Source organism: Salmo salar, chromosome 01 (genome assembly GCF_965601325.2).
Source record: "Salmo salar chromosome 01, fSalSal1, whole genome shotgun sequence".
NCBI lineage: Eukaryota > Metazoa > Chordata > Actinopteri > Salmoniformes > Salmonidae > Salmo > Salmo salar.
The window spans coordinates 62,418,570-62,432,978 of NC_138291.1; the positions used below are offsets into that span (position 1 = coordinate 62,418,570).

At 41.3% G+C, this 14,409-nt stretch overlaps 1 pseudogene; it reads right to left on the bottom strand.

Annotated features, from left to right (window-relative positions):
* Positions 1–647: 647 nt before the first annotated feature.
* LOC106605618 (sialin-like) lies at positions 648–13,300 on the bottom strand (annotated as a pseudogene).
* Between the last annotated feature and the right edge of the window lie 1,109 nt (positions 13,301–14,409).

Consider the following 14,409-nt stretch of genomic DNA (forward strand, 5'->3'; position numbering starts at 1 on the left):
TATGATATGTTACGAATTACAATTCGTATTATGTTTTACGAATTTGCTAAATGTATCATATATGTTACAAATTCTAGCTAGGTGGCTAATATTAGCTAGCTGGCCAACATTAGCAAGGCTAGGGGTATGTTTAGAAGTTAGGTAAAAGGGTTAAGGTTAGGCAGGGCATAAAATTTACTTTTTGATCCACCAGCTACTGTGGCAGGTAGATAAAAAAAATCTACCAGCTCCAATATGATTTTTTTCACTCAAATTACACCAAAAAAACAGATGAGCATCCTACTTTGTAATGTTTCTGAAACAATAAATGTATTACTAGTAAGAAGTAATGTGGTACAGTATATTGTTTAATGAAATTATTTGTGACCCAAGTTTTTTAATCAAAATATCACAGATGAGATGACAATTTTTTTTTTTTTACTATAAATGTGATTACTATTTTTATAAAAAAAATGCAAGTGAAACGCTCACACTGTGGTGCCCTGACCACCCGCCAAAGTGGCTGGTGAAATAGACATTTTACCCGCCAATGCCAAAATCTACCTGCATTTGTCAGGTGTTAATTTTAGGCCCTGAGATTAGGGGAAGGGTTAGCTAACATGCTAAGTAGTTGCAAAGTTGCTAAACAGTAGTAAGTAGCTGAAAAGTTGCTAATTAGCTAAAATGCTGAAGTTGTCCGTGATGACATTCGAACTCGAAACCTGCCATCCACCATACTTTAGTTTTTGCCTTAAGTAACCATCTGTCTAATGCAACCATACCAAACGTAACATATCATACTAATTTGAGTGTCCCAGATTTATGTTTACTATGTTACGTCTAGTCTATGAGACCAGGCTGGCAACTTCTACCTGCATCCTCATTCATGTATGTGGGCAGCAGGGTGAGTAGCGTGTAGAAGGTCCAGTGGTAGGAGAAGTGAGCCAGCACTATGACCCACAGCGGCATGGACTTCCAAGATGGACCCCCAGGGGATGTGGTCCCGTCAGAGAGATCTGAACAAAAGAACATCAAACATGGCCATCTTAAAATAACACTAGACTTGCACATGTGAAATGTCACTTATCACAGGCTTATTTGAGGGTGGCTGAGAAAAGCACTTTGTGGATGTTTGGCTAGAAACACCTTTTTTTTTTTTTAAATGTCTCAATGTCTGCCAAGTGTTGCATAACAAATGTGAAGTAAAAATAGAATAAAAGTTATGTGACCGCAGTAAAAGGGTTGCATATAACAGTGTTCATAAAAAGGCAGTCAGTTCCTCCTGTTGAGATTGCTGTCGCACCAAATAGTGTGCCAGTTTACACTGCTACTGTACTGAGGACAAAAAAAACCCACAAAAAGCTGTACATAACTTCAGTGCGTATATGACCACTGTATTCTATATTTATGTACTTAATGTTCATGAGCCTGACACAACCATAGTCTGCCACTTTACAAAGAGATTGGGCCTTAGAGATAAAGATCAGACACTACAATTCCCAGCTGCTTTTGCAACATACCGCCTTACTCAGGGTAGAAGTGATGTAGAGTCTCTCCTGTTCTGAGATCCGCAGGTGTGTGCTTGGAGTGTTACTGACAAGGAGAGCCCACAGGATGAACCATACAATCCCCACAATACCTAAACACACACAGTCAAATAATGCACTAATGGTCAAACTGTACGTTTCTCTGGATAAGAGCATCTGCTGAATGACTAAAATGTAAACACACACACGGACGGACATGCCGCACAAGCTTTTCTTGTGACATGGACTTAAATTCCCCCCAATCATATTTCCCACCAAGTGTTTTCCCCTTTATGTTCCCTAAAAAAGGAATGCATCAAGGAAACCGTGTCTGTATTCATTGTAAGCATGAACAAAGACAAAACTGTACAAAGCCGACACTACGGAAAACCTGTGTGAAATGGGTCAAATGCTGAAACGTTCAGTTTCACATCTTCTCTGTTTCAAACTCTCTGCCGGCCTTACCAAATATATAAAAGACCCAGGTCCAGTCGAGGTAGAAGCAGATCTGACCAGACAGGGGAAGGGTGACCACTGTACCCAGCTGAGCACCTGGACAGAGGAGTTTTTTTATTAAGTTGCCATGTGAAGAAAATCACATCAACTTAAAAGGTGCAATATGCAGGAATCGCGCTGCCATTTCCTGGTTGCTAAGATTCTAATGGTTCGCCTAATTTCAGTTTATGTGACAAAACAAGTAGTGTAGAGAATCATTGTACCATCAAAACCGCTGTGAAATATCTTTTCAATAACCAAAAATATTGTATTGTCAGCTGGTGTACAAAACAAAAAGTAAAAGATGCAAAAACTAAACTTACATTCTGACCACACCACTCATGTCGCATGCGTGAGCGTTGCAAAATAAATGTACACATACGTTAGTCAATCATTGCACCCACACTGCTCGTGAGCGTCTGCGTAGCCAGGCGCTAAAATTGAACTTGGTTCTATTTGTGACGCTTGACGCTCTGCAAGTCCCGCCTCTCCCATCTCCTCATTGGTTTGTAAGAGCATATACCCACGTGGGTCATTGAAAAATGAACTGAGGTCCACACTCCAGTCCAGTTGGTGGTGGTAATGCTCCTTAAAGTTGGTTGCCAACTGCCATATAAAGTCCAAAGAAGAAGAAGAAGACTGAAGGAGGAGAGATTACTAGAATCTAACTTTTATCTGTGAATTAATTGTCAGAGTAGAGGACCTTGTGCATTTCAGTTAAAATAACATGGTGCACGTATGAGCGTTCTGGTCAGCCTCCTTTGGGCGCCTTGTCTTCCAGTTCTCTGCTGCCAATTACTGGAACAAAATGCAAAAATCACTGAAGCTGGAGACTCATATCTCCCTCACTAACTTTAAGCACCAGCTGTCAGAGCAGCTCACAGATCACTGCACCTGTATATAGCCCATCTGTAAATAGCCCATCCAACTACCTCATCCCCATACTGTTATTTATTTTGCTCCTTTGCACCCCAGTATCTCTACTTGCACACTCATCTTCTGCACATCTATCATGCCAGTGTTTAATTGCTATATTGTAATTATTTCGCCACTATGGCCTATTTATTGCCTTTACCTCCCTTATCCTACCTCATTTGCACACACTGTATATAGACTTTTTCTGTTGTATTATTGACTGTGTTTGTTTATTCCATGTGCAACTCTGTGTTGTTGTTTGTGTCGCACTGCTTTGCTTTATCTTGGCCAGGTCGCAGTTGTAAATGAGAACTTGTTCTCATCTAGTCTACCTGGTTAAATAAAGGTGAAAAAAAATAAAAATAAATGTTAAGCACGGGAAGCATAGAAATAGCACACATAACAGACTTGCTTTCAATGAGAATGACAGATCTATAATTCACATTTCTATGTGAATTTGGTCAGGTCGCCCAAAAAGTTACATATTGTAACTTTAAGAAAAATAATATGCTACACATGCAAACATGAGTGAGTCCCCAGAATAAGAAATGTATGTGCAGGGTGGGTTAGGTGTGCAATACCAGTGTAAGCAATGGTGAGCAATCGGCTCCTCTCCATTGGTGGGGCCCAAGAAGCCCACATGGCGGGAAACGTCAGTCCCTGGTTGACAAAAATATCCCTGGGTTACGACTGGGCACAGACTCAGGACACACTGAGAAGTAATCTGATTAACATGGCAAAGGAACCACACATTTTTTTAATATGTAATTAAGAGGTCATACAGATGCTATAGTGTGAGTTCTCATGAGTACTTAACAGAGCTTATAGCAGTCTTGTGTGTGTATACACACACACACACACACACACACACACACTACCTCTCCGATGCCCTCTAGCACTCTGACAGCGATGAGGTAACCTGCGCCCAGGTCGGCAGCCATGGGGGTGAGGAGGGTGAAGATTACAGTTCCCAGGATTCCTAGGCCCAGCAGCCATTTGGCCACATACCGTATATTCCGGACTATAAACCGCAACTTTTTTCCCAAACTTTGAACCTCGCGGCTTAAACAATGACGCGGCTCATATATGGATTTTTCCCGCTTTCAATTTTTTTTTCTAAAAAAAAAAACACATTCTGTGATGTGCTCAGTTTTTTGGCGGCATGAAGCTTTCATTAGACCAATGAAATTGCCGAACAGGTTAAGGTCAAACAACTTTTTTGTTTACTGTTTAGATTAAATCGAGCGCTCTCAAACTTCCCATCATTCTGATTACGGTAGTCATTTTGTCACCCTCATCATGGCAAAGACACGGAGAAATGCATATGATGCAGCTTTCAAGTTGAAGGCGATTGATCTGGCTGTTGGAAAAGGAAATAGAGCTGCTGCACGGGAGCTTGGTCTTAATGAGTCGATGATAAGACGTTGGAAACAGCAGCGTGAGGAATTGACTCAGTGCAAAAAGACAACTAAAGCTTACTGCTAATTATTATTTTTTTGTTACAAGCCGTGTTTCGTTAAAGCCTATTTATTTTTGTTACAAGCCATGTTTCGTTAAAGCCTGTGTAAAGTTCATTTGTTTCAATGTACCGGAAGGAACCTGCGGCTTATAGACATGTGCGGCTTATTTATGTTCAAAATATATATATTCTTTTTAATTCAGTGGGTGCGGGCTTATATTCAGGTGCGCTTAATAGTCTGGAAATTACGGTACTTGCTTGCCAGGTAGCCCCCTGGGATCTGAGTCAGGATGTAGCCGAAGAAGAAGGAGCCCAGGATCCAGCCCTGGGTCTCAGAGTCCCAGTCGTACACACTGGCCTGGCAGACACACACACAAACACACAGACAATCCTTAGTCTGTCTGGCCAGAGCAAACAAGAGAGTCAACACAGATACGGTTGCTTATCATGTGGTGTTGTGATTAAGCGTCACAATCACAGTGAGGTGTGTAATGTGTGCAGTCATAGTGGTTGCAGTATTACATTATTTCTCACAATGTGGTTGTGTTTGGGGCAAGCAGTGCTGGGGCTGGTGATACTCACAGTGTGGTTGTGCTTGGGGCTGCCGCTGGCGTCTGTGTTGTTAAGCATGTCAACCATGGCAACGCTGAGGTTGACCCTAAGGGCATAAGTCACAAAGAAACCATAACAGGAGAGCAGGGACAGACCGTACCTCGACGAGCAGCATGCAGGGGCTGAAGGAGAGAGGGAGGGGAGAGATAGAAGGAGAGAGTGGAGGGAGACCAGAGAAACAGAGAGAGTTGTAAGATGCTGTAACCCGTTGGAAATGGACCAGGCACAGTAAAATATCACAATAATCAATTATTATTAAAATATGCTGTATTGTCACATACACCTAATGTTGATCATAGAGGACAGCTACAGTGTTAGTATCTTTTTTCCTTCACAATATTCTACAGCATCTCTCTTTTTTTAGTACCATTAACTATGGCTAAGAGCTGTTTATGAGACTGAAGGTTGTTATTGTTGAATCATGGCATCCTTTTATAACCCAAAGCATTCCTCTAGAACAGAAGCTCATTTAATGCAACCTGACAACTATTCCTCCCATGACCACTATTCAGAATGAATATGGCTGTGGGAATGAAATGGTGTCTCGTGTCTGTCTACCATGGGGGATCTAAACCAGGAACCTGAGGGTAAGTTGAGACCTGCAACTCAGAGTGAAGGGGATGGCTCCCTGTTCATTTAAATTGTTAGACCTATAGGCTACCTCTCACAGTCAGTTCAGGGCCAGGTCTAAAATAAATATTTGACAGCTGAATATGGTAGTATTGGTAAATAGTGCATAGGCAACAAATGCATGGCAAACCAGTTAAAAAAATGTGTTGTTTTAAAATAGACATGCAAGAATTGAAAATGACAGTTTGTTCTACAACCCATGGCACAAACAAACTGCTGGCCAGAAGAGAATGCAAAACATGAGACAGTGGAGAAATATTTAACAGTGATGGTAGGCCTACTAACAGTGGCACTGACTGACTACACAAAGCTGGCAGGGTGGTTGGTTAGCTAAAAGGTGAGACTGTGTCCCCCATATTCAACTGCTGTTCATATGGTAGACTGCTTGTAGACCCTAGCCCTGTTTGGGAAACACTGGATTAGGCTAAACCCGCCACTAACACAATTATATCAAGACGACAACTTTATAAACAAACGGGGCGACGTCCAGACATTGACATACTAAGCCTAACATGATGACTATGACAAGTCAGATATCCATTTCCACAATACACTTGAGTTTAATCACCATATGTAATTTAGGCTAGTTCTTGAACTCAATATGCCTGTAAAGGACATTTTCTTTGTGCATCTTATCTTTGGTGTCATAAACAACCCTTGGTTCCTACCTATATCTGGTCAAGAGATGGGGGAGGGGGGCGGCCCTCCGGAGGAACATTGTTAGAACGCCCCAGAATATGTTCTTTAAGTTAAAATAGGAGACAGAGCCAGTCACATGTAGGAACCTATCCAATGAATCATGTTGATGTAGGTTCAGATAGCAGTATATTAGGCTCTATGTAAGGAATTCCCTTTTGGGAGCGCACTTCAGACCGGTACTTATGCATCTAAGTTTAACTGTGACCTCGCCAACTTGCTGACAATCAAGTGTGACACATTTAATATTTCCGCAACATGCCTAATCAATCAATATTGAAAACTTTTCTGGGTTCTGCCCAGAAAAAAACTTTAATACCTTTTTACAGATTGACAAATTGGATGTGTAAAGGGTGGTAGATTCCTTCTTGCTAGCTCCACTTTGCTACAGGAGAAGCGTAGCCCCAGTACACTAATCAACCTTATTTTGTAGACATAAATCGATTTCTGGGGCTAACGGGAGGCAGAGTCAAGGAGGGGGAAAGAACACATCTGACTTAAATTTTGCTTGTTTAATAATAATTCTGAGTTTTTTCCCCTATTCAGAGAAATCTGTTTTTGAAGTTGTTGGTTTTATGGCCCATCCTGCATCCTGATATTACCAGCTTCTGACCACTAGATGTTGCTGTTCCTGCAATTAGGTGATTATTTTTTTTTAAAGTCCCCCCATTGTTATAGGAATAGTTCACCCACATTACATTTGTCTAACCTTGTAAAAGTGGCCAGTTAAACAAAACCAAAGCATGGGTTGCTGTTATACCTGGTCCATAGACTGCTTACAGCAGGGGTTCTTCAACTTTTTCAGCCTGGGACCCAAATGAAAAAGTCTGTGTTTTCCTGGGACCCAAAGCTTAGGAAAATATGCAACTATATGTAAATATCAGTACATTGCCCTTATGCCTAAAAATACAAATGCAATATAGACAAAAACAAACAATGAAATACCCATAAATATATTTTAAAGTTTATTTTTCCCAATTAAAAACACTCTTACATACCTGTCTAGGTTGGAACTGTTGCTGTTAAAATACAATAAATAATTTCATTCTAAACTGGACTAATTGATCACATCACACAAATGTATAACAGAACACACACACAGGCTTTTTGATCGTGCAACCCTAATTAACAGTACAGATTTAAAAAAATTCAGGCCTACTGTACATCTTACTGTTGATATTAGTGTTGATAGAAAGTTCCTGTTAAAATACAATACATATTATTTATTCTGAACTGGAATAAATTGATTGATCACATCACACAGATATAGACCAGAAAACACACACACAGTCCTAATGAGAGGTGTATGGCTGGTTGAAGTTTTCAACAAGCATGTCTATTTTGGGCTCAGGTTTTGACAGTGCAACACTGAGGTCATGATGACCTGCTGTAGATGAGCAACCCAGAACTGTGTGAGTGGGCTGCCATCCTGTTAGAATGTAACAGATTATTTTATTATAGGGAGAGCCCCCTAGTGGAGCTCTCTGGTACTTATAAAGACTGCACGGAAACAGGAAGTAGTCGTTTCTGCACGCAGAGAAGCGGCTAAAAACAACGCTACGGTGCAGTTCTTTCAGTGCAGCCATTTCTTGTCACGCTTCAGTCTCGGAAAATATTTGTTTCTAAGTTCGATTGAAGCATATTGCTACTGATGATATTGTTATTGGTAGAATTGCTTACTTATCAATGTTAGTTGGTTGCATTTACTCACGCAAATTGCCTTGCCTTTCATGTATGCCGTCAGCTATATTAGTTTGCTCGTGTGTCATGTAAACGAATTGTAAAACATAATACTGTCGTTTTGTTACTGTTTCTAGTGTAATATGCTTTGTTATTGTACGGAGGTGTTTGCACATCATTAGAGTAATGAAAGGAGTTGGCTAGTTGCTACTCATAATTGTCTATCTGGTTTGGCATCATGCCAGATGCATAAATACAAAGCATGTGCCAAGGTACCATGCAACTTCAACTTGAAATGTATAATGTACAGCTACAGTATGTCGATGTGAATTGATTACTAAAGTATATTATTGTTTCACAACAAACGCTTTCAATATATTCATTCAAGAAAAGTCACGCCTTGGGAGTTTATTGAAGACTCAGTTGTTAGCTATCTGTCTAGTTTTGAATGAGAACACACTTCCAGGCCAGAAAAGTGAGTATGTTTGCCTCAAAAAGCATCTTGCTTCAATCAGTTTATTCCAGTTCAGAATAAAATTAATTGTATTTTAACAGCAACAGTTCCAACATAGACATGTTTTCAACAATAATTTCTACAGTAAGATGTACAGTAGAATTTTTCATCAGAGAAACTTACATCTACTATGAGAGAGAGTACTCCCTTATTTCTGCTTATCATCACCTGTTATAAAATGACAACAATGCCTTGCTAGTTTACTTTTCCACTTTCGAAGCACTGTTTCCTGAAGCATTCTGCCCTGTTCTGAAATAACTCCCTGGGTTTACCGTCGCGTTGTGGATGTTTGGTCAGGACGTGTCGTTTTATTCATTTGTTCGTCCGCACAAAGCACACTGTGGGCGCTCCTCGTTATTTCTCAAAGTTTGTATGAAGGGGACAGAATGTCATCACTGTATTTGTGTGTCATGACAATTGAGCTCAGTCAGTGTCCAGCATGAATCCATTTCATGACAGCGGTGAGTGGGATTGACAAGTCAGTGGCTAACAGGGCATCGTCTGCTGCTGAATGACAGCGATGCAGCGTGTGGGTCGATGAGTGATCTTAAGGAAAACTTCCTAAAAAAGATCAGGGAAACCGCAAAGCACACGCGTCTTCCTCTCGCACTGGCGCAGCTGTCAAACTGAGCAGCTAAGCAGAGAGCCCACTTCATCTCTGCTGCTTACCTCATGTCAATATAAAAGTCCACTACAAGTTAGTCCTTTTTTGTTCACATATGGCGCACATGTAGGACTTTAATTTTGACAAGAAGTAAGCAGAGAGGAAGTGGGTCTACAGCAGGCCCACATTTGGAAAGTATGTTTAATAATAAGATCCTTTAGATATTTTGTGTCAAATTCCCCCCCCCCCCCCCGTCATAATGACCAACTGTCCTGCCCATCGTCACAGTAAGTTGCAATGGACTTGTATTTTACGTCTAGCTTCCCACGGGCTGTTTTTGTGCAACCCAATTGAAAGCAACACTAGTGTATGTAAATACACCCGCGTTGCTAAAATAACATTGCTAACATCACCTAGCACCAGGCTACTTCATCAGAGCCTTGGGTAAGAAAAGTTTGGAGGCACCTATGTAGCCTCGCAGGGGAGTGTCCCACTAGCCATGCCAATAATAAATGTCAATAATAGCAAATGGACATGGGCTGATCAAATAATCAGTCGATCCAAAAGGCCTTAATAAACAGCTACAGTGCATTCGGAAAGTATTCAGACTCCTTGACCTTTTCCACTTTGTTACGTTACAACCTTATTCTAAAATTGAATAAATAGGTATTTTTCCCCCTCATCAATCTACAGGATGGGGAGCGTCGCTGCACAGCTATTTTCAGATCTCTCCAGAGATGTTCGATCGGGTTCAAGTCCGGGCTCTGGCTGGGCCACTCAAGGACATTCAGAGACTTGTCCCGAAGCCCCTCCTGCGTTGTCTTGGCTGTGCGCCTAGGGTTGTTGTCCTGTTGAAAGGTGAACCTTCGCCCCAGTCTGAGGTCCTGAGCTCTATGGAGCAGGTTTTCTTCAAGGATCTCTCTGTACTTTGCTCTATTTAATCTTTCCCTCGATCCTGACTAGTCTCCCAGTCCCTGCCGCTGAAAAACATCCCCATGGCATGATGCTGCCACCACCATGCTTCACTGTACAGATGGTGACAGGTTTCCTCCAGACGTGACACTTGGCATTCAGGCCAAGGAGTTCAATCTTGGTTTCATCAGACCAGAGAATCTTGTTTCTCATTGTCTGAGAATCCTTTAGGTGCCTTTTGTGAAACTCAAAGTGGGCTGTAATGTGCCTTTTACCGAGGAGTGGCTTCCGTCTGGCTACTCTACCATAAAGGCCTGATTGGTGGAGTGCTGCAAAGATGGTTGTCCTTCTGGAAGGTTCTCCCATCTCCACAGAGGAACTCTGGAGCTCTGTCAGAGTGACCATTGGGTTCTTGGTCTCCTCCCTGAGTAAGGCCCTTCTCCCACGATTGCTCAGTTTGGCCGGGCGGCCAGCTCTAGGTTGTTCCAAACTTCTTCCATTTAAGAATGATGGAGGCCACTGTGTTCTTGGGGGCCGTCAATGCTGCAGAAATGTTTTGTTACCCTTTTCCAGATCTGACACAAATCCTGTCTTGGCGCTCTACGGACAATTCCTCCGACCTCATGGCTTGGTCTTTGCTCTGACATGCACTGTCAACTGTGGGACCTTACATAGACAGGTGTGTGCCTTTCCGAATCATGTCCCATTAATTGAATTTAGCACAGGTGGACTCCAATGAAGTTGTAGAAACATCAAGGATGATCAATGGAAACAGGATGCAGCTGAGTTCTACTTTGAGTCTCATTGCAAAGGGTTTGAATACTTTTTTAGTTTCCAATAAATGTACAAACATTTTTAAAAACCTGTTTGCACTTTGTCATTATGGGGTATTGTGTGTAGATTGAAAAGTAAATAATTTAATCCATTTTAGAATAAAGCTGTAACAAAATGTGGAAAAAGTCAAGGTCTGAACAGTGCCGGTTCTAGACCATTTCAACTGGGGGGGCCAAGCTGGGGCCAGTTGTACTGTTAGAGGGGCCAGTTACATTAGACATTGTTGTCATATTGTTTTCTTCACTGCATTGCAGGCATTAGCAGGCAAAAGACCATGTTCATAATCATTAGTGTTCCTTGTTGCCACTGTCTAATAACGGATGTAAAAAACAAACGATAGCAAAAATTTGTTATGTAAAAATGATTTCATACTCCACATTTAGGGGGTCCAAAATTGTTGTCACAGGGGCACTGCCCCCCCCCCCCCCCCCCCAGAACCACCCCTGGGTCTGAATACGTTCCCGAATGCACTGGATCTTTCTATTTTTCTTGCAAATGCTTTTTTGGTTTGTTAATTTCTCTTTTTGTTATTATTCAAGTGGAATGTTTGTGTAGGACTCTAGATTATTAACTTGTTTGATCAGCCCATGTCCACAAGCTATTAACGAAGTCCCTCAGTAGAGCACCAGCATGGGGTGTATTCACTAGGAACCAAACTGAATGAAATGGGTAGGGACCTACCTGAATTTGAAACTGTTGTTTTCGATGCAAATCGCAACTGTTTGAAACAGATTGGACTAATGATTACATCCCTGTGGTGCAATCGTTAGTCCAAACCGTAATAAATGGTAAACGTTTTGCATCGAAAACATGAGTTTCTATTGGACAAATTCAGGTAGGTCCCTTCACATTTTGTTCCATTTGTTTCAAAGTGACTATAGCCCTAGTACAGCAGGACACACCATTTTGGAATGTTCAGATAAAAGTATGTTAAGTAGAAAAAAACATGCCTCTCCAACATGTAAAACAAGTAATTATTTTAGCTCCATTTATAGCATTTCTATCTGCAATGTTCGACAACTGAACGTGGCGCAGATTCCCGTATTTATTTTTGCGCATTTGGGTATGCTTTCTTTCCATCAGCTGACTTTTGTCAATGAAGGGTTTGACAGTTTTGCAAGCAACAGAGGCATTCGTTGACTAACGTTACACACAGAATTTATCTGAGTAAATGTTTTGAAATTAGCTAGAAGCATAGTAGTGGGAAGTAGTTTGGGGTGTGGGGGGGTACGGGTACAAAAAATGATCTGCCTGCTACATCGGTCCGCCAATAGAGGAACAGTAAAGGCCCTGCCCTCACAAAAAAAAAAGTCAGTTTTGAAACTGCAGTAACTGCAGTCAACTAGTATTTTGGACGCTGTAATTGCAACATTCTGCAGTTATACTGCACTCTAACTACAGTTATACTACAGTGTACTGCAGTTATACTACAGCCTGACAGTATTTTTTTTTGCAAGAGTGAGCTACTTGTGAAAAAATTATTGAATAGTTTATTTTAATAAATGTTTTATATGAAAAACTTAATTCCGATTTTTCAGGGGGTGCCAGTGTGAAATTGGGTCAAGAAAAAGGCCTAGAATGCTCACTGTCCATCACAAAAGTTGCACGGTCACTTAGTTAACATATGCTCGTCATGCCTGTTATACGTTCTGCATTATTTTGATACGTAGATACATACTATTTCCATCGGAGGACAAAAAAAAACTTTCACCCACGCTAAATCATTGGTTGCTGTGAATAACAAAAATGGTTGCCATGCAGGCTCTTCTCACTTAGCCAACTAGTAAAGCTACAAACTCTACAACTGGAAGTGCAGGAAACGTGCCATTTGTCTGTTTTCATAGCTTTTCTATTGACATTTGATTGGATATAACCATTTTATTAATATTGTTTCATGATTTTGCCTGGATCAGAAAAGTTGATGTCTCGTTCGTGTACATCATTCTGACAGGAGCGAGGTCGAATTTCAAAAGTACTACATTGTTTACGAGGTCAGACAGGCAGTCAGCAAGGTTTATACAAACCACCACTGTTGGAAATCAAATGCTAGTGCAAGAGGCAATGTGTTAGTGTTAATAAATGTTTTATTGCTTTGCTTTTAACATTGGTTGCGTGTCAGAGATAGAATGTTGGTCGCATGTGTTTGTCAGTTAGCCCAGGGCTTTGGGATATAAGTGTGTATTAGGTCAGTGCTAAACCTTAGCCCAGGGGTAACAAATGGTTGTGTTAATACAGGCTAAGCTATTTCAGGGCCAGTCTAGCCTGGGGCAAAGATGAACGATGCAGTGTGAAAAGGCCTATTTAAAGGCTATTTAGAGAGTACAAAGTAAGATTGCTTCAAGCAGCTGTTCCAGCTTGCACTGACCTTTTTCAACTTTATCATCTTGTCGGCTGAGTAACAATGGTCGTTCTTGGTCATCGGTCTCCGATGCATATAGGTCCATTGCACATGACCATCAGAGTTAAATGTTTGTTGTATGGAAGTACGGCAACTACGGAGTTGTCATCCCATTCATTGCAGTCAGCATTGAATCACGAGAACTGAGCGGACGTTTTGAGGGGAACCCACTGAGGTATGAACCCGTGGCGAAATTTCTGCCTTGTTCATATGCTAGTCGGAACTAGGAAACTGACATTTCTGACTTACTAACTCGTTATAGTTTTACACTTGCTGCGTTCAACCAGTTAGCAAGTCGGGAATGTCCAAGTTTCCTAGTTCCGACTAGCACGTGAACGTGGCTTAGCTCCGGTAGAAAAGCGGTGGCAAATTGTATGAATATTCATGAGTCGCGAACCTGTCGGGTTGATTGAGCTTCTTGGGAGTGTGACGTCACTGACCCCTTACCAAAACATGCAGACCTTTTCTCTCGCTTCGGATCTGAAACCAGTACAGCAGTAACCACCAACTTCAGTGACAGTTAACATTTATATACAAATCAGAAATTCCAGTGCCCCAATAACATTGTCGCAGAGGGCTTGCTAGCTCAATAGTGTACAACTGCAGCCTACAATTCGGGCATTCCTGCATGCAGGCATTCCCCCCTCCCCTCATTCTCAAACATGTTACTGATGAGTTGTGAAGATAAAAAAAAGAATAATAATCATTTTGTAGTTGTATTCGCATTTGCAAACTTGTAAGTTAATATTTTTGAGCAATAATTGCATCTGTAAACCTACGCGTGTAAATTTTGCAGAGTTTGGGCAGTACTTCAGCGCCCGACCATGACAAATATTTGTAGATGTTCAAACCAGTGGCGCCGTTTAACCTGTTGGGGTGTAGGGGGCTGTATTTTCACGGCTGGATGAAAAACGTACCCAAATTAAACTGGTTACTACTCTGGCCCAGAAACTAGAATATGCATATTATTACTAGATATGGATAGAAAACACTAAAGTTTCTAAAACTGTTTGAATGGTGTCTGTGAGTATAACAGAACTCATACGGCAGGCAAAAACCTGAGAAAAATCCAACCAGGAAGTGGAAAGTCTGAGAATTGTAGTTCTTTTGATTCTCTATCGAAACTACAGTTTCTGTGGGGTCACGTTGCACTTC